This window comes from Stegostoma tigrinum, chromosome 33, assembly GCF_030684315.1.
Source record: "Stegostoma tigrinum isolate sSteTig4 chromosome 33, sSteTig4.hap1, whole genome shotgun sequence".
Taxonomy (NCBI): Eukaryota; Metazoa; Chordata; class Chondrichthyes; order Orectolobiformes; family Stegostomatidae; genus Stegostoma; species Stegostoma tigrinum.
In genome coordinates this window covers 28,915,548-28,938,011 of record NC_081386.1, presented here as the reverse complement: position 1 = coordinate 28,938,011, position 22,464 = coordinate 28,915,548, and the positions used below count along the sequence as shown (strand labels likewise).

General features: G+C 40.0%; 1 long non-coding RNA gene across 1 annotated transcript in view; it reads right to left on the bottom strand.

Moving 5' to 3' along the window:
* Positions 1 to 1,921: 1,921 nt before the first annotated feature.
* The window catches only part of LOC125467177 (uncharacterized), a 31,339-nt gene continuing 10,796 nt past the window's right edge, over positions 1,922 to 22,464 (bottom strand). Inside the window, exons 2-4 of the long non-coding RNA XR_007250586.2 lie at positions 6,035 to 6,100; positions 4,802 to 5,104; positions 1,922 to 2,185 (exon numbers count right to left, since the gene is read on the bottom strand). This is a non-coding gene — a long non-coding RNA (uncharacterized LOC125467177). The remainder of the gene's footprint in view (positions 2,186 to 4,801; positions 5,105 to 6,034; positions 6,101 to 22,464) is intronic.

Genomic DNA, 22,464 nt, shown 5'->3' with positions numbered 1-22,464 from the left:
TATGTGCCCTTACATCTGATTCTTCCAGTCATGAGGGGCCATAAAACATTCATGCTGTTTTCTCTTGCTGTTTCCCAGTAAATGTACCACTATCTCACTTTCTATTTGAGAAATCAGGATATCTTTAGCATTGCTGGCCTGGATTTTGCTTCAATCTACACAAGTCACTGCTATTTTTTGGGAGAGGTCAGTATGGATTTTTGCGTGAATTCCTGTCATTGTAAAACAAATTGATAGAACAAAGAAATTAAACTACCCGTGTGTCAGCACTAGCTCTGAAAGAGTTACCTCATTAGTTTCACTCACTGGTCTTTTCTCCTTTAAGTTTTCATTCAATTCTCTTTCAAAATTACCGTTGAATCTGCTTCAAGCACCATTTCCAACAGTGTGCTCTGTTTTAATATGGTGTGATATCTAGGTACCAACCAACCACTGGTCACTTCTAGCTGGGTCCCTGCGATTCTGCAACACCAAAAGTGTTGGGAATAAGGGTCCTACAATCACTGTAATTGGGTGGTTAACACCCAAAAACAGCCAACAAAATCAGGAAATATGCAACCTATCATCTGACTGCATTGAGGGGAGCCTATGGCCTTGTGGTAGTAAGACTGGGTCGTTAATCCAGAGACCCAGATATCATTCTGGAGACCTGGGTTCAAATCCTGCCACAGCAGATGGTGGAATTTGAATTCAATACAATATCTGGAATTGAGAATCTAATGATGACCATGAATCCATTGTCAGGGAGGGGGTGGGGAGGGTTGGGGGAACCCCATCTTGTTCACTAATGCCCTTTAGGGAAAGAAACTGCCATCCTTACCTGGTCTGACTTCAGACCCACAGCAATGTGGTTGACTCTGAACTGCCCTCTGTGAATTTACAGATGAGCAATAAATGCTGCCTAGCCAGCAATTCCCTCATCCCATTAATGAATAAAGGAAAACAAAATTGAAGCCCAATTTCCTCTCTGTACTGTGCATCATCTGGCTTTGCACTCTAAATCTTTCACTGTCTCTGGGTGAAAATCTTGGATCTCCCTCCCAACAGCATGGTGGGGGTTTCTCCTCCACATGGATTCCAGTGGTCTCAGAAGGCAGCTCACCATCACCTTCTGATTCATAACGCCAGTAGCAACAGAGACAGAGGAACAGACTGGGAGACAGATTTTGAAAAGGTGCAGAAGTAATAGGGTTGTTGTCATGGGTGACTTCAACTTCCCTAATATCGACTGTAACCTCCTAAGTGCAAATAGTTTGGATAGAGCAGATTTTGTCAGGTGTGTCCAGGAAGGATTTCCAACTCAATATGTAGATAGGCCAACTAGATGGGAGGCCATATTGGATTTGGTGCTTGGCAGGTGGGCATCGGTGTCTAGGCCAGCTTTTATCACTCATCCCTATTTGTCAGACCAGGTAAGGACAGCAGACTGCCTTTCCTAAAGGACATTGGTGGCAACAATTGGTTGCCTTAAACCTGTATTTTGTTTTCGGGTCAGGTAGGGGAAATAATTGGGGAAAAATTACATTAATTTAGTTCTTGGAAAAATATACACAGTGTGCTCAAAGTTCTGGTGAGTGATGGAGGAGTCAAAACCAATGTTAAAATTCACTTGTTTCAAGTAATTTACTGCTTATATATTATTAAAAAGAGCTTTCATTGTAGCCCTATCCGTTTTATGAAAATTACATGAGAGGTTTTTAGACCACACCAAGTACTTTCTGCAGGCGCACAGAAAAGAGTCACATGGACCAAAGCTCATGGCTCTCATCAAAGGCAGGATTTTGTGAAAACCTGTCAGTCCATAAATCTATCAATTTGCCAGTTAAATTATTAATAGCTGATTCAGAATGATTTAGAAACACTACAATTTATTAGATGTAGGAGAAAAGAAAAACTGTAATCTTATTCTAATCTTCTTGCAATGTTTCTTCTCAGTCTTCCTTTTAATTTTGCTTCACGGTTTTATACAAAAACTTCAAACTCTTCCACTGATTCCAATACTAATCCTACTTGGAGGCCTGGTTCAGGTTCAGGTGTGCTGACACAGAAAAAAGAAAATGATTGCTCTCTCTTCATCTTCCTTCAGTACATACAACTGCAAAGCAGCTCATCTCTGCTTGAAGATATGTTGAGTCAGCCGTGATAATTGGATCAATGCTCTAAAAATGCATTATATGGTGGAAATCTAAAACAAAATACAAAAACACGAGAAATGGACAACAGGTCTGTCAGCACAAGAGAGACCAAATGATATAAGCAGTGTCAAATGATTACAGATTCCATATGAACCATTTATCAGCCTGCTCCAATTTAGACATTTTTGGTTTGTTTCCATTTGCAGTATGTTGCATCATTGCTGGCTTCAACCTGTAATTTGAGGAGTTATGAACCAAACAGATGTAATTCCACAGGACCAAACTGGTTCTGTATGTTTATCGTTTGAAATTTCTAGCTTATTTTCACAGCTTTGGCACTGGAGACCTTAATACTTTTATGTCTGCTGCAGAACAAGGAATCTTCAAAGAAATAATTGAATGGAGGGGAGTTATTAGTTTTGTACCTGAGCCCATTAATGTAAACATTTACATTCCTTTCTGGGCATTGTCAGACAGAAAAGAGAAAAACATTGAAGGCAGCTAAGTTGGGTTTCATGGAGAACAAGTGCCTCAGTGTGAATCTAAATGCAGTTGTCTCATAGTGCTTTAGCAAATATATAAGTTTAATTTTAACCAGTACTAATTTTGTTACCGAGCTACATCCCACTACCTGACTACTGAGGATGAACCAGACCGATTGGAGCCTGAGTGTCATGTTTCTCATCAAGATTAATTTATGAACGCCTATCAGTACCAGCACTAGGACCACTTAGTCATGCCTACCCTAGTTTGCCTGAGACTGAAACTCACCCACGCTTTTGTTACCTCAATACATTGCACTCCCAGCTGGCCTCTTATATTGTACTCTGCATAAATTTGAGGTCATCCAAAATTCAAGGTTTGCTACCCACAACGTAACTCACATCAAGTTCCACTTATCCACTGCCCCATGCTCATTGACATACACTGGTTCCACACTAAACAATGCCTTGATTATAAAATGTTCATTCTTACTTTCAAATATGTCTATGCTGTCACCATCCCTATCTCTAAAACTTCTTCCAGCCCTACGACTCCATGAAACCTTTGTGCTCCTCCAGTCTACTGGACATCCCTGATTTCAATTCTTCGGAAAGACCCATGCCTACAATTGACAATTATAAAGTCAGAATCTCATCCCTAAATTCTTACCCCCTCATTCCTCCTTTAAGATGCAACTTGCTTCTTTGGTCAAGCTTTTGGTTATCTGCTATGGCATTTCTTTTAGTGGCTTGGTGTCAAATTTTGCTTGATAACATATTTTTGAAACACCTTTGGGATGTTTTTCTATTTTAAAGACTTTACATGAATGTGAGTTATTGTCGTTAGCTTGCTGTGACTATATGAGTCTTACACATTGAACTCCAGTGACATCAATATCCACTGAAATGAACATAAACCCATCTGAAGAGATGCTTTCATTAGGCTACAGCCAGCTACTGGGAAAATCCATTTTCTTTTCACTTATTTCTGCTTGAACATATCAAGCAAGTTTCCTCTGCATTTGCTCCCAGTTGATGGTGTTTAACAAATTGATATTCATATGTTGGATTATCCAGCAAAAGACTTTCAGAGATTTACAACGGCTTTATTTTAAATATATAGTTTAGCACAAACACCAGTTCACATCCTTCTCCTCTGAGCCCATTCCCTCTCCAGAAACCAAGCCCTGACTGCAGAAGAAGCTGGCTTTCTTTTAGATTTAAAAGAAACACCATCAAATCACCAAATTAATGAGTTAAACAAATAACTAACACTGTTCACCAGGGACAATCTATTTTTTGCCATGCACAGATACGATTGCACCCAACTGAACATTTTCATTAACCATCACCAAATGACCCGTGTTTCTAATGAACAGAAGAATTATCAAGCATGATCCACTCGGAGCATTGCAATAATAACAAATAATTGAGGAAGAGGGAGAGAACAAAATTAAAATGGAGTTGAAGGGGAAAATAAGGCATTCCATCCCCTGCAGTACCCATATCTCTCTAAAGCCATCGAGGGTGGACACCACGTTCTCCTTCTCCAAGGACAAGCCCCAGGGGCAGTCTTTTTGTCCCTTTCTCATTCCCAGAAGTGTTATTACACACAACTATATGGCCTTTCCTCACCAATACTATTTTTTATTTATTATCCATCACCATCAAATTCCAGCAGCAGTTTATAAAAATATTTTTCAATCAACCTTTTAAGAGATGTTATTACACAGGCCTGATACATGTGGGACGTGAATCCAGGACTCCAGGTGGAGAGGTAGGGACACCATTAGTTGGCTGGATGGTTGGGTTGCGAAGCTGTGTGATGCCAACGGAGTGGGTTCAATTTTCTCCCTCTCCCTTCGCCTGAAGTATGGTGGCCCTCAAGCTAAATCACCGCCATTCATCTCTCTGCCTCTCTCTTTAATGAGAGAGCAGACCTATAGTCTGGTGAGACTGTGGCAATACGCAACCACTGAACCACAAGAACCCCCTCTGGGAACTGGAAAGTCCAAAGAGCATAACTGTGTCCTGGAGCTGTTCTGGTTGACTCTAACATTGACAAATATGAACATGTACATTGGGACTAGAGGGCAGTACATTCTCAATTGTTAATGTAAAAGAGTTTTAATATTTTATCCCATGTTTAGTTCCCTGATAATATAAGTATAGAAACATATGTACCTGCTTCGATGGGCTGCAATGTGAGACTGGTCTTCTCAACCTTTCCACTGAAGATTGCCTCATTTTACAATTGTCTTAATTGTAATAAAGTCTCCAATGCTGATGCTATGGTATTAAGCAGGCATTAACAAGCAGTAAAAAGACAGAATCAATTCGGTGCCGTGGTAGTGGATCTAGTTGATTCACAACTCTTCAAATTAATCAATCAAATCTTCATTCTGCATTTTAGGTTTTGCATTTCACATATATCGGCACAGTCAGCTGTCTTAAATTTTATTGATCTGAAAGACCAGGAGGGAAAGTCTACGATAAAACAGATAAAATGAAAATGCATCAATAGGTTATACTGCAAGTTAGGTTAAACAAACGCAGATTGAAAAATCCAGAATGAAGGCTTGTGTGACTATCAGGCAGACCAACATTTTTGATTTATTTTTGTGATTCCTTTTCTCCTTTATTTTAGAAGAGAGCTCTATAACTTTCCTCTAGCAGTTTGGGAGGGTGGGAAGAGGCATAATTTATTCAGTAAACTGTCTTTAAAATGATGGGAGTGATGGCACATGTATTAAAGTGGTTGACCACCTTACAGTTTGGACTCACTCAAATCAGGTTATCATTCTTTGTGCCACAGTACTAACAAAAAAAAACTATCAAAAAACAAATGACTTTAAATAGAAAAGGAATTTTAATCAGTCTTGTGGCTCCGTGTAAAGATTTAGCCTGAATGTGACAGAATTCCACTTTTCACAGAACGCTTTTATTTGCCCGTTGGTACACAAACTGCCCGGTGGGGTGATCAACATCAGCATCATATAGTCCTACAATTAGCTTCAGCACTGCTGGGTAGTGGAAGAGTACATGCAGGGCCATGGAGAGAAATCATGACCTTAGGTGCTTCTCCTGCTTTCACACCCCTTATTATACCCACCTTTCCACCAAGAGACTCCTTCCACACCCCATCTTCACTTTCCCTCCTTTAACCCTCCCTTTCACATTCTTCAGAAAACAGGATCTGTTGAGAGCCTGAGTTTTCAGTCATCTGGACTCTTTGTCCATTCCGTTGCAGTTGGTTTTGCAGGAGTTTCGCCTGAATGCTTTCAGAGTTGGCTAGCTCCTCTCTGATGTAGCTGACCTTATGAATGACAGATGGAGCTGCCCTTTTTCTCTCAAGACCAAATGAGATTTGTCATCTTAAATCAGGGCCAGGCGCATCTGAATCCAGGTGGTTCCTACCTCGCTTTCTTTTCTTTCTCCATGGAGGTTAATAACTGAATATATTCACAATAATCTGCCAATGAACTGCAACATAAAGAAGAAATATTTATTGAACAAGATACATGAACTACTTTACAACAGACAAAGAAGTTGGAAAAAATCATTACAAATATTAGAACAGGATTCAAATTCTCTACCTCTTTTATCCCAGTAATATCCTTATTAAAAATAAAACCTCAGGGAAGATTTACCACTATCTCCAAAACTAATAGTTTTGCTCAGCCTGGTACAGATATAAGCAGTTTCCTTCTAGTAAATTTCTGACTGTTCATCTAATGACTTTTTCTTCAGCTTTTTGCCCCTAAAATGCCTAAAAATGCCCAATAAACTACTTTTGACCTCAGATCAAAGGCGTGTTTTGCCAGTCTGGTATTAAGAGTCTAATGATGACCATGAACTCATTGTTGATTGTTAGAAAAACCCATCTGTTTCACTAATATCCTTTAGGGAAGGAAACTGCCATCCTTACCTGGTCTGGCCTACATATGACCACAGACCTTCGCTTGACTGCCCTCTGGGCAATTAGGGATGGGCAATAAATACTGGTCTAGCGAGTCATGCCCTCATCCAATGAATTAAAGAAAGTATTGGCTCCACTGTCTGGCGCGCTCACACATAGACACAATATCTCAATATCTCTGTTCGATATCTCTGTACCCCTGGACCCATCACTGGGCAATGGCACAATTGTTTCCTGTACCTTTATTAATGCTCTAAGGTACTAAACTACTGCATGTAATCAAACAGACCTCCAGATGTTTTGGCACAGGTCCACCAGCACACCCCCAAAACTAAATGTAAGCCATTTTTTAGCATCTAAAATACAAACAGAAATTAAAACGGTAAAGTCAGAGGTTGTTTCTAACATTAATATCCAACACATCAACCCACCCCCACCATATAATAGCCTCTGAACATATGCAACGGTAAGCTAGAGATTCCATATTCTTTTTTCAGGAATTCATTATCTTGATGATTTCTGTTTTCCTGGCTCCTAGTTAGCTGAGGCGTGTATTTGTTGCCAGGTTTACTATTCATTCGTTTTGGTAGCCTCCCTTTCTTTGTACTCCTAGCCCTCCTCCCCTCTAGCCTCCTTCCTCCACCTTGCAAATGCCATCTCTGTTCTCCTTCACAGGTGCTTTTACTTTCTCCACATCTTTGCTCACTTTACGCCACTCTTTCAACTTCCCTCTCATTCTTGGCCCAGCCTTGCAGGCTCCCCCCTCAACAGATTTGATCCTCTGTTCTGCCCTGTGATGTCTTTCATCCTTCCCCCATCCCCCATCTCCCTACCCCCTAAAATTTCTCTTTCTCATCTCCACATCCAGGTCTAGGCCCCATCAGCTAGTGCCTGCCGTGCCTCGTGACCAGCTCAGTGCTGCCACTGCCAATTCAATTAAAGTCTGCTTTTCTGTCCAGTGTTTGCTATTGATAGGTTCATTACTGAACGCATCAGCAGAAAGCAAGGGAGAGAATCAACCTCTGATTGGAGGTACTGATAATCACACATTCTATCTAATCAACTAATATTGCCCCAAGACTGAATTTTCCTTGGTGATTCAGGAAGTGTTTCCCTCCTGCTTCTTTTGTTTTCAGTGCTGCTATGTGAGCCCTGGTCAGCGTGAACATAGTGCACCCACCTTTCCTGGGCCCAATGTAAATCAACCAGGATTCATATTCTAACAGGCGATCCTACACAATGAACGGGTCTACTAACGTCAGGTGAACAAAGCATTCAGCAGAGGTATTATGCTCCACAGCTGAGTAATCAACCAATAAAGTCTATTCCAAACCTGAAGAACACCCTCTTGGTTAATATACTTCTCTGAGCTTATCTTGTACATGGGACTAACTTGGGGTCCCTCAATCTGCTTCACATTAAATTGCTGATCACCTTATTCACCTTCTTTATGGCCATTTTAGGGCTGTCCTTCTCTCCTTTAAATTGTCTCCTCAATGATCTAGTCCTTGACCCCCTCTTGTCGCAAACTACTACCTCATCTTCAACCTCTCTTTTACTTCAAATGTTTTTGATTGTGTTGTTGCACTCAAAATCCATTTCTATCTTTCCCAGACCTTCATGTTTGAATCCTTCTAATCGGGTTTTCTGCCACACTAGCAAAATTACTCTTATCAAAGTTCCATGTGACTGCGCTAATGGTAAACTTTCCTTATTCTTCCTATTTAGCCTGACTTTCTCACAGTTGACCATATGATTATCCTTCAACACTTCTCTAGCATTTTCCAGCTAGATGGGACTGTTCTAACCTAGTTCTAATCTTCTTCATTTAACCACAGTCATTTATTTTCCTTTATTCATTAACAGTATGAGGGCATCACTGGCTAGGCAGCATTTATTACCATTCTCTCACAGCCCAGAGGGCAGTTGAGAGACAACCACATTGCTGTGGGTCTGGAATCACTTGTAGGCCAGACCCGGTAAGGAAGGCAGTTTCCTTCCCTTTTTGGCTTTAGTGAACCAGGAGGGTTTTTCTGACAATCGACAATGGATTCATGGTCACCATTAGACTCTTAATTCCAGATTTCTTTTTCATTGAATCCAAATTCCACCATCTGCCATTGTGGGATTAGAATCCGGGAATGTTATCTGGGTCTCTGAATTAACAGTCCAATGGGGAGACTGAATCCATTGTTTTTGGTCTTCATTCCAAAATTCTATTCCCTAGCTTTTTGCTCCATCTCACTCCCAGGCAATAGATTGACATTAAGACAGGCCATTTGCAACCTTTGTGTCAGATTTCTTTCTGAGATGAGCTTCCCACCTCATATTTGATTCATTTCTAAACTGCCCATATACACCTTCATAACATTGTGTGACATCATGTCCTGTCTCATCTCATCAGCAACTGAAGCCCTCATCCATCTCACCTCTACACTTCACAATTCCGATGCAATCTGGTTAGTTGTTTTCATCCTGACCTCCAAACCCTAGCTCACATCATATCCCATGCCCCTATCACCATCCCAACCCTACCTAACCCATAACCATGCTCACTGATCTACATTAGCTACTGGTCAAGCAACACCTTGATTTTAAAATTCTCATCCTTGTTTTCAAATCTCTTTATGTTCTTTGCCCTTCCCATTTATCCGGTTCCAATCCCATAACCCTCCAAGATACCTATTCTCTTCTTATTCTGGCCTCCTCTGCATCCCCATTCATATTTTCTGCATTGTTGGTGGCTATATCTACAGTTGCTGTGTCTGAAGTACTGGAAAACCCTGCCAGAACCCTTCCACCTAATTATACCCATTGAGTCTGCTCAGCCATTTAATGACAGCATAGCTGAAACGATAATCTTCAACCTTACTTTTCGGGCTTTTGCCCATGATCTTTGGTTCTCTTGCTGATAAAGCAAAAACTGTCTATATCAGCCTTTACATGCTTAACTTCCTTAAGGATTTTCCTTAAACTCAGCCTGCTAATCAATTTTCAATCTATGCCAGTGTATTACCACCATCTCATGTGCTTTGATTTTGCACACTAACTTCTTATATGGGACTTTTGTTACAAAGTTGTGTAGAGTATTCATGAATTGTAAGGCAGTAAGTTAGAATTTGTTGGCAAAAATTATAATGGGGAAAAGCAGTATGTGGTCCCTTTAAGAGATTGTGCTTGCCTGCGCTTGGAAATTTACAGGTACTATACGGAGGGCCCCAAAATTGAAACAAATATATCAAAAGGCCTTACAGTTGGCAGGCAAAAAAACATTTTTGTCTGGTATCAAGACAAGTCTGAATTTAGCCAATTAATTTATACCAAGCACCTAAGTACAGAAAATGAACTGAATTTAAAACTGATGGTTTTGACAAACTGAAGCCAATCATCTTAAAAGGGTGGCCTGATGGCTCAGTGATTAGCGCTGCAGCCTCACAGCGCCAGGTACCCAGGTTCAATTCCAGCCGCAGGTAACTGTCTGCGTGGAGTTTGCATATTCTCTCTGTGTCTGCATGGGTTTCCTCCGGGTGCTCCAGTTTCCTCCCACAGTCGAAAGATGTGCAGGCTAGGTGGATTGGCCATACTAAATTGTCCGTAGTGTTCAGGGGTGTGTGGGTTATAGGAGAATGGGTCTGGTTGGGATGCTGTAAGGGACGGTGTGCCAAAGGTGGGCCAAAGGGCCAGTTTCCACACTGTAGGGAATCTAATCTAATAAGAAACTGATGTGTCATTGGGGAGTATACAAGATGAGGGTTTTTTGAAAATTGGGGTGAGAGCCAACTCATCTCTGGGGAAAACAAGCCCACCATCTGAGAAATAAGCCCTGAGCTCTCACAAGAAATCACTAAGCTCTCTAAGAAATCACTATCTATCCAAAAAAGGTACCCTGTCATTTTAGCTCAAAGTTCTCACTGAAGAAATTACAGAGTAAAACATCCCTGACAGCAGTATCAGCAAAAAAAGGCATTTGTGACATAAATGAGAAGGCAGAATGTTCCAGAAGACAAAGTCTGTGCAAATTCAGAGACATTAAGTTTTAATTTATTGTTGTCTTTTAATTGGGTTCATATAAATAGGGCTTGTTCTTATTTGAATGGCATTCATATAAATAGGACTTGTATTTATTTGAATGGCATTCCAGTAGAATTTAGGCCAGTTTGGGAGTAGTTAGTAGTGTGGGGGGACTTGTTTGGTTTGTTAGTAAGTCTGTTAATTTGTTCGCTGTTAGGATTAAATAAATAAATTGTTATTTATGAAGTAATAGCAGCGATTTTCTTCCATTTAACCACTCATTTAACAGATTATAAAAGCTAGGTGAGTTTGTCTGGGTGTTGCAGTTTTAATTATTAGAAAGGAACCTCTATTCCCTGCCATAACTGACTGAGGCTTGTGTGCCAGTTTATTTATCAGAGGGGTTCACCCTTCTCTGTAACACTTCTATCAAAAGCTCTGAAAATCAAAATATACCACATCCACTGGTTCCCCCCGTTATCTATTCTACTAGGTACATCCTCAAAACTCTAGTACATTTGTCAAACACAAAAAGCCTTTCAAAAGTCCATGTTGACTTGGTGTAATCCTGGTAGTATTTCCTAAGTGCCTCGTTATCACATCCTTTATAACAGACTCCAGCATTTTCCCTACTAGGTTAATGGATGCTAGGCTAATCGCCATGGAATTCATAATTTTCTCCCTTCCTCCCTCCTTTTTTAAACAGTCGGGTTACATTTGCCAACCTCAAAACTGCTATCACTGTCCCAGAATCTACAAACTTTTGAAAGATGCTAACCAATGCATTCAGGATTTCCATGACACCTTTAGTGCCCTGGGAAATAGGCTAGCTGGCCCTGGGTATTTATCAGCTTTTAGTCCCATTAATTTCTCCAGCACTTTTTAAATTTGATACTAATTTCTTTCAATTTCTCCTTTCCAATACACTGTTGCTTCCTTTGCAATTCTAGGTAGTTATTTGGGTTTTCTTCAGAACTAAAGGTAGTTGTTTAATTGCTGTGCCATTTCCATATGCTCTCACATCAATTTATCCACTGCAGACTGTAAGAAACCTACATCTAGATTTATTTAATAGTGTCACTTGTACCTTGGTACAGTGAAAAGTGTAGAATGTCATCTCATTCTGCCACCATCTTTGATTATTGAATAAGTTGTATAAATGGTGAAATATGAATAATATTAAATTGATATTACTAAAACAGGAACAGCTTCAGAAGTTAATCTTATCTTCTCCACTGACTTCGCCCTCTTCACTCTTCCAGTCACTGCCGTTGATATCGTCCCTCGGGTCTTAGCAATGTGCACCTTTTCTTCCACCACTAGCACCATTGCTTCTGTGTTTCCCACATCCGAGCTGAAGATGGTCAAATTGCTCAGATCCTAACCTTCTTCAAAACTAGACATTGACTGTCAGGTCCTGGCTCCAGGTCTACTCATGGGGCATGGCTCATTTTCCGATGCTGTCACCCAAGATGGAGATACACGGGGTCTCGCCTCCCACAGGAGGCGGCCTCAGGGCAAACAAAACCAACAAAAAAATGTCACCGAACTGGAAAGACGATGAAGCCATATGGATGCGGTCAGACCCGCCGTGTGAGCCCATGAGCAGCCGAACCCCTCACTCAGGAGCAAAATGCTGCCACTGTGCTCCTAAGATGCTGCTTGGCCTGTTGTGTTCATCCAGCTCCACACTTTGTTATCTCGGATTCTCCAGCATCTGCAGTTCTCATTATCTCTGCTGCCATTCCCGCTGCCACAATCTTGGAATTTGTCTTCAATGACCTTTCCTTCTTACATGCTTATTGCTCTTTGTCTGTTTTCATGTCCCTTGTAAAGTTACACTCATACCCTTTTCTCCCCCACTTTGAATTAATCTGTTGTCGCTCCTTTACTGAATTCTAAACTGCTCCCAGTCCCCAGGCTTGCTTGATAGGATGAAAAGTAAATTGAAAGCATAAACACAACACAGACTTGTTGGGCTGAATGAACTTACAACAAGAAAATAGGCCAATGTACTGTGTAATGAGAAGCATTAGACTAAAGAAATCATATTTGAACCCTAGTTCTTTGCCATTTCCAGCACTTTAATCCGGTCCACTAAGACTTTTTTTACACTTATTAAGGGTAATCTGCAATTCAGACTTTGTAAATCAAAGATGGTGCGAAAAACTGTAGTCCTACTTCTCTGATTCTCACACCCCATTAAGAATTAATCTTACTATTAGTCATCATGTTTGATTTTGTTTTGGTTTTTGGAAAATAGCTTTTAGTGCTGTTGCTTCAAACAGTAGATTATTTCTGCATAGGAACACCAGAACCTGTTCCTATTAGTAATTTGGTAGACATTGAAATTAGTGGAAAGGTTGATTCAAATGTATTTGAGAGCCCCTGAAACTTCACACAATGCAGCTACTGAGCTAGCACAGAATGTCAGAAAGTGCACATTTCTGCTAAGTTTCGGTCTTGTTGTATAACTCATCTTGCTCTGGAGAATCAAGAATAGCTAGTAAGTGACCTGGAATATCGGTGTTGTATAATTCAATTGATCATTTGAATTTCTTGGAACAAAAGAAAATGAGGTCCAACAAATCTATCTCTGTCTGATAAATCAAAATACCATGCCAGTGAATGATGAAATTGGTCACGCTTTCCATTCAGGATAAGGGCTTTGAAATTTTAATCTATAATATACACATAATTCATCTGCATGAAACTTCTATTTCTGTTGTTTTAACTGGGATGTTAAAACATTCAAAATTAACAAACTACTTCCTCTGTTAACAAAGCAATGGAATTACATAAAAAGACATTAAGTATTCATGTAATAATACGGTGCAATGTAATTTCAAGGTCATGTAGCATTTCTAATTTAAGTGAAGCCATTGGGAGAGAGTGTACAGTAGAGATAAGATGTTCTATCAAAAGGGGAGGTACAAATCAGAAACAGAGTCAATTCACTTTACTGCAGCGGAGCAACATTTAACAGCCTAAAACACAGCTGGTGAAGGAGAGAGTGTTCCCGGCCAACTTTTTGTGTTAGTAATAGTATATCTATGGAAACATGTTCTGAAAAGATGACAGAGTACAAATGAAAGCTTAATTGATACAAGCTTTATTTTGAGAACTGCATTGGATAATCAAATCTCAACAAGGAAGCACACGCCTGTCTCTCTTCAAAGAAAGCATTGCCTAACCATCAAATGTCCTTGTAGGCAATCTGAAAATGTATAATGTATAATCAGGATGATGTCTTAATTAAGTTGCTGCCTTTCTTTTATTGCCACAAATCTACAAAAGAGTGCAGAGCCAGTGCTTTGCATTTACACCTGAGATTCATAGTTTTGTATGTGCTTTAATGCTATCTCACAAAGTGTTAATGTTTTAGGTTCAGCGCCAACAATTAAATCAGGATCAGTGGTGTGACACCAGAAAACTGAAATTTAGCACCTATTTACATTGTTATAAAATACGTAAAAGTACACAGACGTGAAGTGTGATTTTGTTCCTGTTTGTGCACAGTGTTATTCATTCTATGAAATTTAGCAAATTATTACCTTAGCATTTAAGATGACAATTTGTGAAACCTCTATTCCAACATCTCAGCTGACTGAAATAAGCAGGAACAGAGCTGAGGGTTGTCGAAAGACCAGAGGCTTAGGCACTGATCTGTAACGAACTATATTATTTCACTTAAGTTTGGGACATTCAATGGCTGTTGGGGCCAAAAGATCTGCTACAGCATTCCAATTCCTTTTTGCTATATAGTCATAAAATGTGTGTGACCATCATATAGTAAGAATCATCTTCAGAAAAGCTAAACAGAATTAAGAACAAACATGTGCATTTATAAATGCTAGGCTATTGATTTTTGTCAAAATGGTCCCACTGTACCAACCTTCAAGAAGGGAGAGGAGAGCAGGTGGCCAAATCTTCCAATAATTTCTAAACAAATGTATGTGGAAGGCTGCTGTTGTAGTTGCCCACTGGGTAGAGTCAGAACAGCTTTATTCAATATTTCAGAGCAGTCTTCTTTCCCCTTATCCAACAGTATTACTGAATGAAGGAAAACAGTAAAGAAAAATCTTGCCTCAAAGAAGAAAATGAGAACCTTAAAATTATTTTTTCCCCAGTCTCATGATGTCAAATCCCTCAACTGAGATTAGGTCACCCAGCAGACACTGGGGATTGAATCGGCAATTTTCCTCATTTGTACAGCTCTTTTATTCAGCTTAATCTGCTGATGTGGTGCAGTGTTTGCATATCGTCATCTTAAACACAGCTAAAATTGCTGGGCACAAACTGGAACAAAACTGCACCTAACATCTGTAGCGATTTTACAACTTATTACAATAAGTTTCAGTCTAAATTTGAACATTTTGGTGTTAGATTACTGTTCTAATTTAAAGATTAGCACTATAAAACCAGAGTTCATACTTTTGAATGTTAAACACAAAGAATTGAATCCCCTAATCCAAGTAATACAAAATGGTTTAAGAATAGTCAACAATGTACCATAGTTAAAATGTACCATTCAAAGCTAATTAAAGTATAATTCCTTCAATGCATAAAAAGAGCTATATTAGTATAAAGTAGTCAATAAATGGTGAGGACTGTACATAGAAATTATAATCTCAAATAGATTGCAGTCACCCTGCAATCATTTGCAGCTTAATGGATGTCATTGAATTGTTATGTTCAATCTTCAGGTGAGAGTTCCCAATTTGTTATGATTCTAGATGGGACATCCCCGATGGTTACGCTCCCAGCTGAGGAGAATTGAGCTTTATCCCCTCCCCCTCAAATTTGGTCACAACAGGGTTGATTTAGAAAGGATTTCATCATTCATGAATGCTTTACCCAGCCCAAATATATTTGTCTTTATGTGCTAGTTTATGATTTGAGTTCTATTGTTCTAAAGTGAGCTGAGAACTTCCACTATATGCCCTTATGTAGGCAGGTAAAAATAAATGAAGTTGCTTTCTGATTATTGAAAACAATTTGTCAACAAAGCCATTATTGAATAAAATTGGACAAACCCCTTTCAGCTAACTGCTGAGAAAGGAGTCCGCAAAACAACTGCTCAACTACCAATCTTAGTGCTACCAGAATGACCCAATTAATGGCCACAATGTTTTATGAAATATTTGTCTTTATTAAAGACGAATATTTCATAATATTTCACATAAGCACAATAGTGTTCTAGCTCATAGATCAGGCTGTTTTTTTCAAATGCCATTTCTTAAGTATCCTGGAAGTCTCAAACATAAACGTGCAATTCACCAAGAACTATTTTAACTTCTATATACAGTCTGCAATACAAGCTATAGAAGATCATAGCTACAATTTTGTATGGTGTTTCTCCCTTTGAAGTGATGCTGTCTGAAGTTCCCTTGATGAACATGCAGGTGTAACATTTCATGGTTCCTGTTGGGATTCAATGTAATCCATACACAAACTTCAGACAGCCACTGGATTAAAAAATTCTCAGTCATTTTTTGCTTGTAAAACTTGCTTTTTAAAAAGGACACGCTGAATTTAAGTTAACAAAGTGTGGCGATGGATGAACACAGCAGGCCAAGCAACATCTGAGGAGCACGAAAGCTGATGTTTTTGGCCTACACCCTTCATCAGAAAAGGGGGAGGGAGAGAGGGTTCTGAAATAAATAGGAAGGGGGGGGGGGAATGCAGACCGAAAATGCATGGGGAGAAGATTGGTGGAGAGGAGACGGACAAGTTAAAGGGGTGGGGATGGAGCCAGTAGAGGTGAGTGTAGGTGGGGAGGTAGGGAAGGCATAGGTCAGTCCAAGGAGGACGGAGGGGTCAAGGGGGCGGGATGAGATTAGTAGGTAGGAAATGGAGATGTGGCTTGAGGTGGGAGGACGGCGTTCTGCAAAGCAGTCTCCAAGCCTCCACTTGGTTTCCCCCATGTAGAAGAGGCCACAATGGGTACAGTGGATGCAGTATACCACATTTGCAGATGTGCAGGTGAACATCTGCTTGATGTGGAAAGTCTTTTTGGGGCCTGGTATGGGGGTGAGGGGGCAAGTGCAGCACTTCTTGCGGTTACAGGGGAAAGTGCCGGGTGTGGTGAGGCTGGAGGGGAGTGTGGAGCAGACAAGGAAGTTATGGAGAGTGTGGTCCCTCCGGAAAGCAGACAAGGGTGGGGATGGGAAAATGTCTTTGGTGGTGGGGTCGGATTGCAGATGGTGGAAGTGTTGGAGGGTGATGCGGAGGCTTGGGGACCGCTTTGCAGAACACCTACGCTCGGTTCGCAATAAACAACTGCACCTCCCAGTTGCGAACCATTTCAACTCCCCCTCCCAGTCCTTAGATGACATGTCCATCCTGGGCCTCCTGCAGTGCCACAATGATGCCACCCAAAGGTTGCAGGAACAGTAACTCATATTCCGCTTGGGAACCCTGCAGCCCAATGGTATCAATGTGGATTTCACAAGCTTTAAGATCTCCCCTCTCCCCACTGCATTCCAAAATCAGCCCAGCTCATCCCCACCTCCCTAACCTCTTCTTCGTCTCACCTATCCCCTCCTCCCACCTCAAGCTGCACCTCCATTTCCTACCTACTAACCTCATCCCGTTCCCTTGACCTCTCCGTCCTCCCCGGACTGACCTATCCCTTTCCTACCTCCCTACCACTTCACCTCTACTGGCTCCATCCCCGCCCCTTTAACTTGTCTGTCTCCTCTCCACCTATCTTGTCCCCTATTCATCTTCGATCCGCCTCCCCCCCTCCCTATTTATTTCAGAACCCTCTCCCCCTCCCCCTTTTCTGATGAAGGGTCTAGGCCTGAAATGTCAGCTCTTGTGCTCCTACGATGCTGCTTGGCCTACTGTGTTCATCCAGCTCCACACCTCATTATCTCGGATTCTCCAGCATCTGTAGTTCCCATTAACGCTGAATTTAAGTGTTCTACATACCCAAACATAATCTGATATCATGTTTTAGTACAAAATGTAAAATGATAATTTAATCTTTTATTTCAATTAACAAGCAAAACCATTTATCTGAAGCCCATGGTTCTGATCATCTATAATTTGACTGTAATCAACTAATATTAACTATGCAGTGAATGCCTAGACTAACACTTATTTGCAGTACATAGTGACAAAGTTACCATGTTGTAGGAAAGGTGCCAAACCAAGGCCTTCACTACCAGTGGTTTTAGTGAACACGGCACTATTCAAAGACGACTATCCAAGCCAATAATCCCCACTGAAAGAACATGAATGATTAATTTACATTTAAATTTGTAGCACCTTTCTTTGTACAAATTCCTTTTGCTTTAGATGAAACAACAATTGCATAGTGCAAAAAATTCTACAAGAAACATTTTGGGATATTTTGGATTTGTATATGAAATTTAAGTTAACTTTTTTTAGTGACTAGATCTGTGTTGAATTAGCTGACCTTAGCTGAAGCAGCAGTTCACCTTTAGAGCCCTGAGAATGTGGGATTTTGGTAGAAAGAGAATTCTTGTCTCACTGAATTAACTTTTTTCTACCTTGACCATTCTTCAGAAAGGAAGAATTGGTGTTCAGCTGGTGATTGTGATTCATCAACAAATTCATGAAATAAAATTCAGACAAAGCTGTAGTGCCTTCCTGGACTGAACAGCTTTATGACACTGTCAAGGCTCACGCATGAAAATTTGCCAAATCAGCCACGCGCACCGGCATCAACAATAACAGGCAATTATATAATAGTTTTGATGCAGATTAGTTTAAATGCTTCACACCATTATTAAATAAAATTTGACACTGAATCATACAGAAGATATCTGCAGAGATGCTCAAGTTTTTGGACACAGATGCAAATTTAAGAAATATCTTACACACAAGGAGAGAGCTGAAAGGTTAATGAAAAGAATTCCAGAGCTCAGAGCTAGGTCAACTGAAGGCACACTGGCGAGTAGTGAAGGGATGGAACTTAGGTGGGGGTCAAGAATTCAGAATTGAGGAATACAAAAGATCTCAGCAGTTTGTTTACCTAAGTGAAGTTAAAGAGACAGAGAAGGAGGAACTTGCAAACAAAATAACAAAAAAGTGTAGGGAAGGAAATAAATGATCAAAATCAATGCTAAATGTGCCCTCACCCAAGGTACTGATGAATTCCATGCTCTAATACAGGTTCTTTGGATCTTTATACAAACTCAGGCCAGGCACTGAGGTTAGTTTTAAAGGAAGTTTAGTAATAGATTGCACATGATGGTAAGGCTATAGAGCAGCATGTTGTGTTGCACAGGTTCCAACTTCATAGCAGAATACTTGTACATAACTACTCATAGTCACATCACAGCTTACCTCAGAGGCTTATATACATATTAATTAAACTCTCTCTAAGGACTAAGTATTGGATATACCATATATTGTTTTGTAAATTAAGTACTGTTACGTCTTCCATGTCTCAAATCTATTTCTGGGGGATGAGGAGGATGTTACAATCCAAACAAGGAACATCAACTCACACTTACATTTGTCACCGTGTTTAGACATTGCATTTTAAATCTGTGTGAATGTTGTCTTGAAAAGACAGGACAGTTCGTTAGCATATTAAGATATTGTACAATGGAATGCCCAATTTAAGTTTTACAGTCAAGGTGTGATTTTTGCAGTGAAAAGGAGGGACATGATTGTTCCAGAAAGCAAATTTTTTTGGGTATGGACAAATAGGAGTGCTTCTTCTGCTGGCCCCTTCTGCTAATTGAGGCTTGCCTCTTACCTCCACCATGATTGCAATCAACTCCCATCTCAAGGTCACGAGATAACAAAGTGTCGAGCTGGATGAACACAGCAGACCAAGCAGCATCTTAGGAGCACAAAAGCTTTTGGCTTGCTGTGTTCATCCAGCTCCACACTTTGTTATCTCAGATTCTCCAGCATCTGCAGTTCCTGTTATCCCATTTCAAGGTCACTGTTTTCGTGGTCTGTTCCCCAGAGTAACGACGCACTCTTGCTGCCTGTTTGCACATACAACAGGAAGTAGAAGAAAAATATCTCACTAAATTAAGAAGATCTCTGCCTCCTTGCTTACCTCAATTTTAGGAATATGGTTGTAGACATTCCCTCACTGGCCATCATTGCAGCTGTAGTATGCACTGTGAATGACCACAGACAGATCAAAAGGTCATCTCATGATATGGACTCAGAATTGACAATACGTTTGGTTTCTGCAAATTGTTCATTATAACTCTGAGTAGATTTTTATTATCTGGAGGTGTAACTGTGGTACAGGTATGGATTGGACAAGTTAATAGATTTTAACAAATTCTCATCTCTATTTCCTAGCAGATGAAGACGAAGGAGAAGATACTTGATTGGATACACTAATCTGATTGAGATGTTTGATCATCATTATATATGTGATCATTCTGAAAAAAAAACACTTGGAAGAAACCTGCAATTTTACTCACATAAATCATACTATTTAATCTGACGCAATGTTAATTCTCTCACATTAAAAGGCTAAAACATTGAATTTTATCAAAATGTTTCTTTAAAATGTGTCGTTAGTTCTATGCACTTGGAGAAATGACAAAGATTATGATATTTTTTAAAATTAATTTAGGCAATTAAATCCACATTAATGACATACTCTAATGCCGGGGAATTAAACATGTTGCCACTTCAATTACCAAGTGTTACCATGAGGTATTTGCACTTTCGAGTATTTCAACCTCTGTCCAGCGACATACCTCGAAAATGCATCTCCTGTTGCATTGCAATAGCTTTCGACTTCCAACAGAGACATTTTTCAGTTTATCAGAATGCAACTGTCGGCTATTTCAGAGCCTGGAGTAGTTTTATGAAATGAATCAATACTCATTACAAATCTTCAGGACACGAATGATAATGGTTATGGGCATTTTAGTGAGGTGATTGGAAACTTGAAGGTCACAGTGTTTCTATGGACTTTCTGGTCATCTTTCTCAGTGGCGAGGTGCTGCCAAAGTAAATGAAGCAGAGTATTCTATAGTTAGCATGTACTTGCCGGTGATGAAATTGATACAAAAGCAAGAGGGCTGGTCAAGCAAATGGTTCTGAATTGGACAGTTCCATTTTTCTCAAGTGTGGTTGTAGCCAAATCTATCCAAGTCACTGTCAAATGTATTCAAAACAGAGGCCAATTTTTTTTGACTAAAGTAGTTAAAGGCTAGTCCATGATGTTGGAATCAAGACCAAATAGTCTTGCTTAATGGCAAAGCAGGGTGAAAAAGCCTACAGTACTTGATATTACTTACATTATGTATTTACATATTTCACTGCATTCAAATTTGAGCCAAGCAGAAGGTGGAGACACATCAAGGGAGTTACAGCTGTGAGCCACTCATCAAAGCACACAGGCTGCCTGGCTCTATAGACACTTTATTGATGTGGCTAGTCCAGTTAAGTTTCTGGCCAATAGTGTTAATGTGATACTGACAATTACAGCAGATGACAAAGTTAGGGGTGGGGTAGAGTAGTTTGACCGGCATATATAGGAGTTGTTCAGAGGACTACTGGTATAAAATGACATTTCATCTCATACATGCTGTATCCAAAGGCAGATCCTTAGCTCATTGTCTAATGATGTTTTACTTCGAGTCTTTTTTTTATGGTTATTAACTGCCATTTTCACTGGCAGAGAAAGGAGACAGTCCTGAGTCTACATCAAACAGAACAGGAAGTATTGTATTGTTGCCATGAATCTGAATCCTGTACTAGCCATGTAGCCAACTGAGCTAAACAGCCTTCTACTTGATCACTTACATCTGTCACATATATTTCATGAATATCTGAAGAATGTTTTGAAAACATTATTAAAATTTCAAATAAAAAATATGTAACCCATCCCACTTTGATTTGAGCGCCTGTAGTCATGGGGACATTGTAAATGAGGCTGCACTGACTAATTCAAAGTACAAATTTACATTTCAAACACCTTTGTTATTTCATGAATTTGCTCATTTCATATTCCTCAGACTGCAGAATGCTACAACATTAAGATGTACTGTTGATATGATTGCATATGACTCCTCCCACTTTACTTGAAGTTCTGCTCAATGTGCAATCATTATTGGAGACAAGATTTCAAAGTGACAGGATCAAAAATAGATTAGGATAATTTGTCTATTTTGACAGAGATATATTATCTGTCATGGCATTTCCAACTATCAATACTTTGCTATATTTATTGAGAAATGTTTAGGCCTCAACAATAAAGGGAAGGTTGGACAAGAGAGTTGAGGATAGGTGTGGGTGGGTGTGGTGAGATTTGCTGAGGGTCTTACTGCAATGAAAAACGAGACCCAATTTAATTTATTGAACATTAACTATGTTTAGTTCTATGAAATTGAGAGGTATTACTTCGTAGTGCTAGAGTCCCCACTTCTGTCAGTTGGAAAACAGTTGATTGAAGCAGTGACAGCTTAAAAAGAATGATTTGGTGGTGAGAACAAAAGAAGCAGTTCATTTCTGTTTGATAACACATTCAGATATGAATAAAAGGGAAAAAAATCTCACATCTTGACTAGAAGGCGGGTTCAAATCCCACCCGCTCTAGATGTGTGTAATAACCTTTTCCTAGCCCAATGGTATATTTTATTATGGAGTCTATATACCATTTTTTTTTGGTTGTGCGTGATTGCATCCCTTTCTCAGTTACTTGTACTTTTTTTAAAAGCACCTCAGCCCCACACTCCTAATCTTTGGGCAATTGGTATGAAGGGGTGTGGGCAAGTCAGAGGTCTCCCTCACAGTCGTGCTTTTGGGCCTGGGAAGGTTGGCTATGAACAGGTCCACAAAGTAGACAGTGTATTGGAGTCTTAGCTGCTGACAAACTTTGACGACTACATTTGCACCCAAGTGTTGGAGAGGGAGCGTGCAGTAACCACTGATGCTCTCAATGCTTTCTGAGAAGGGT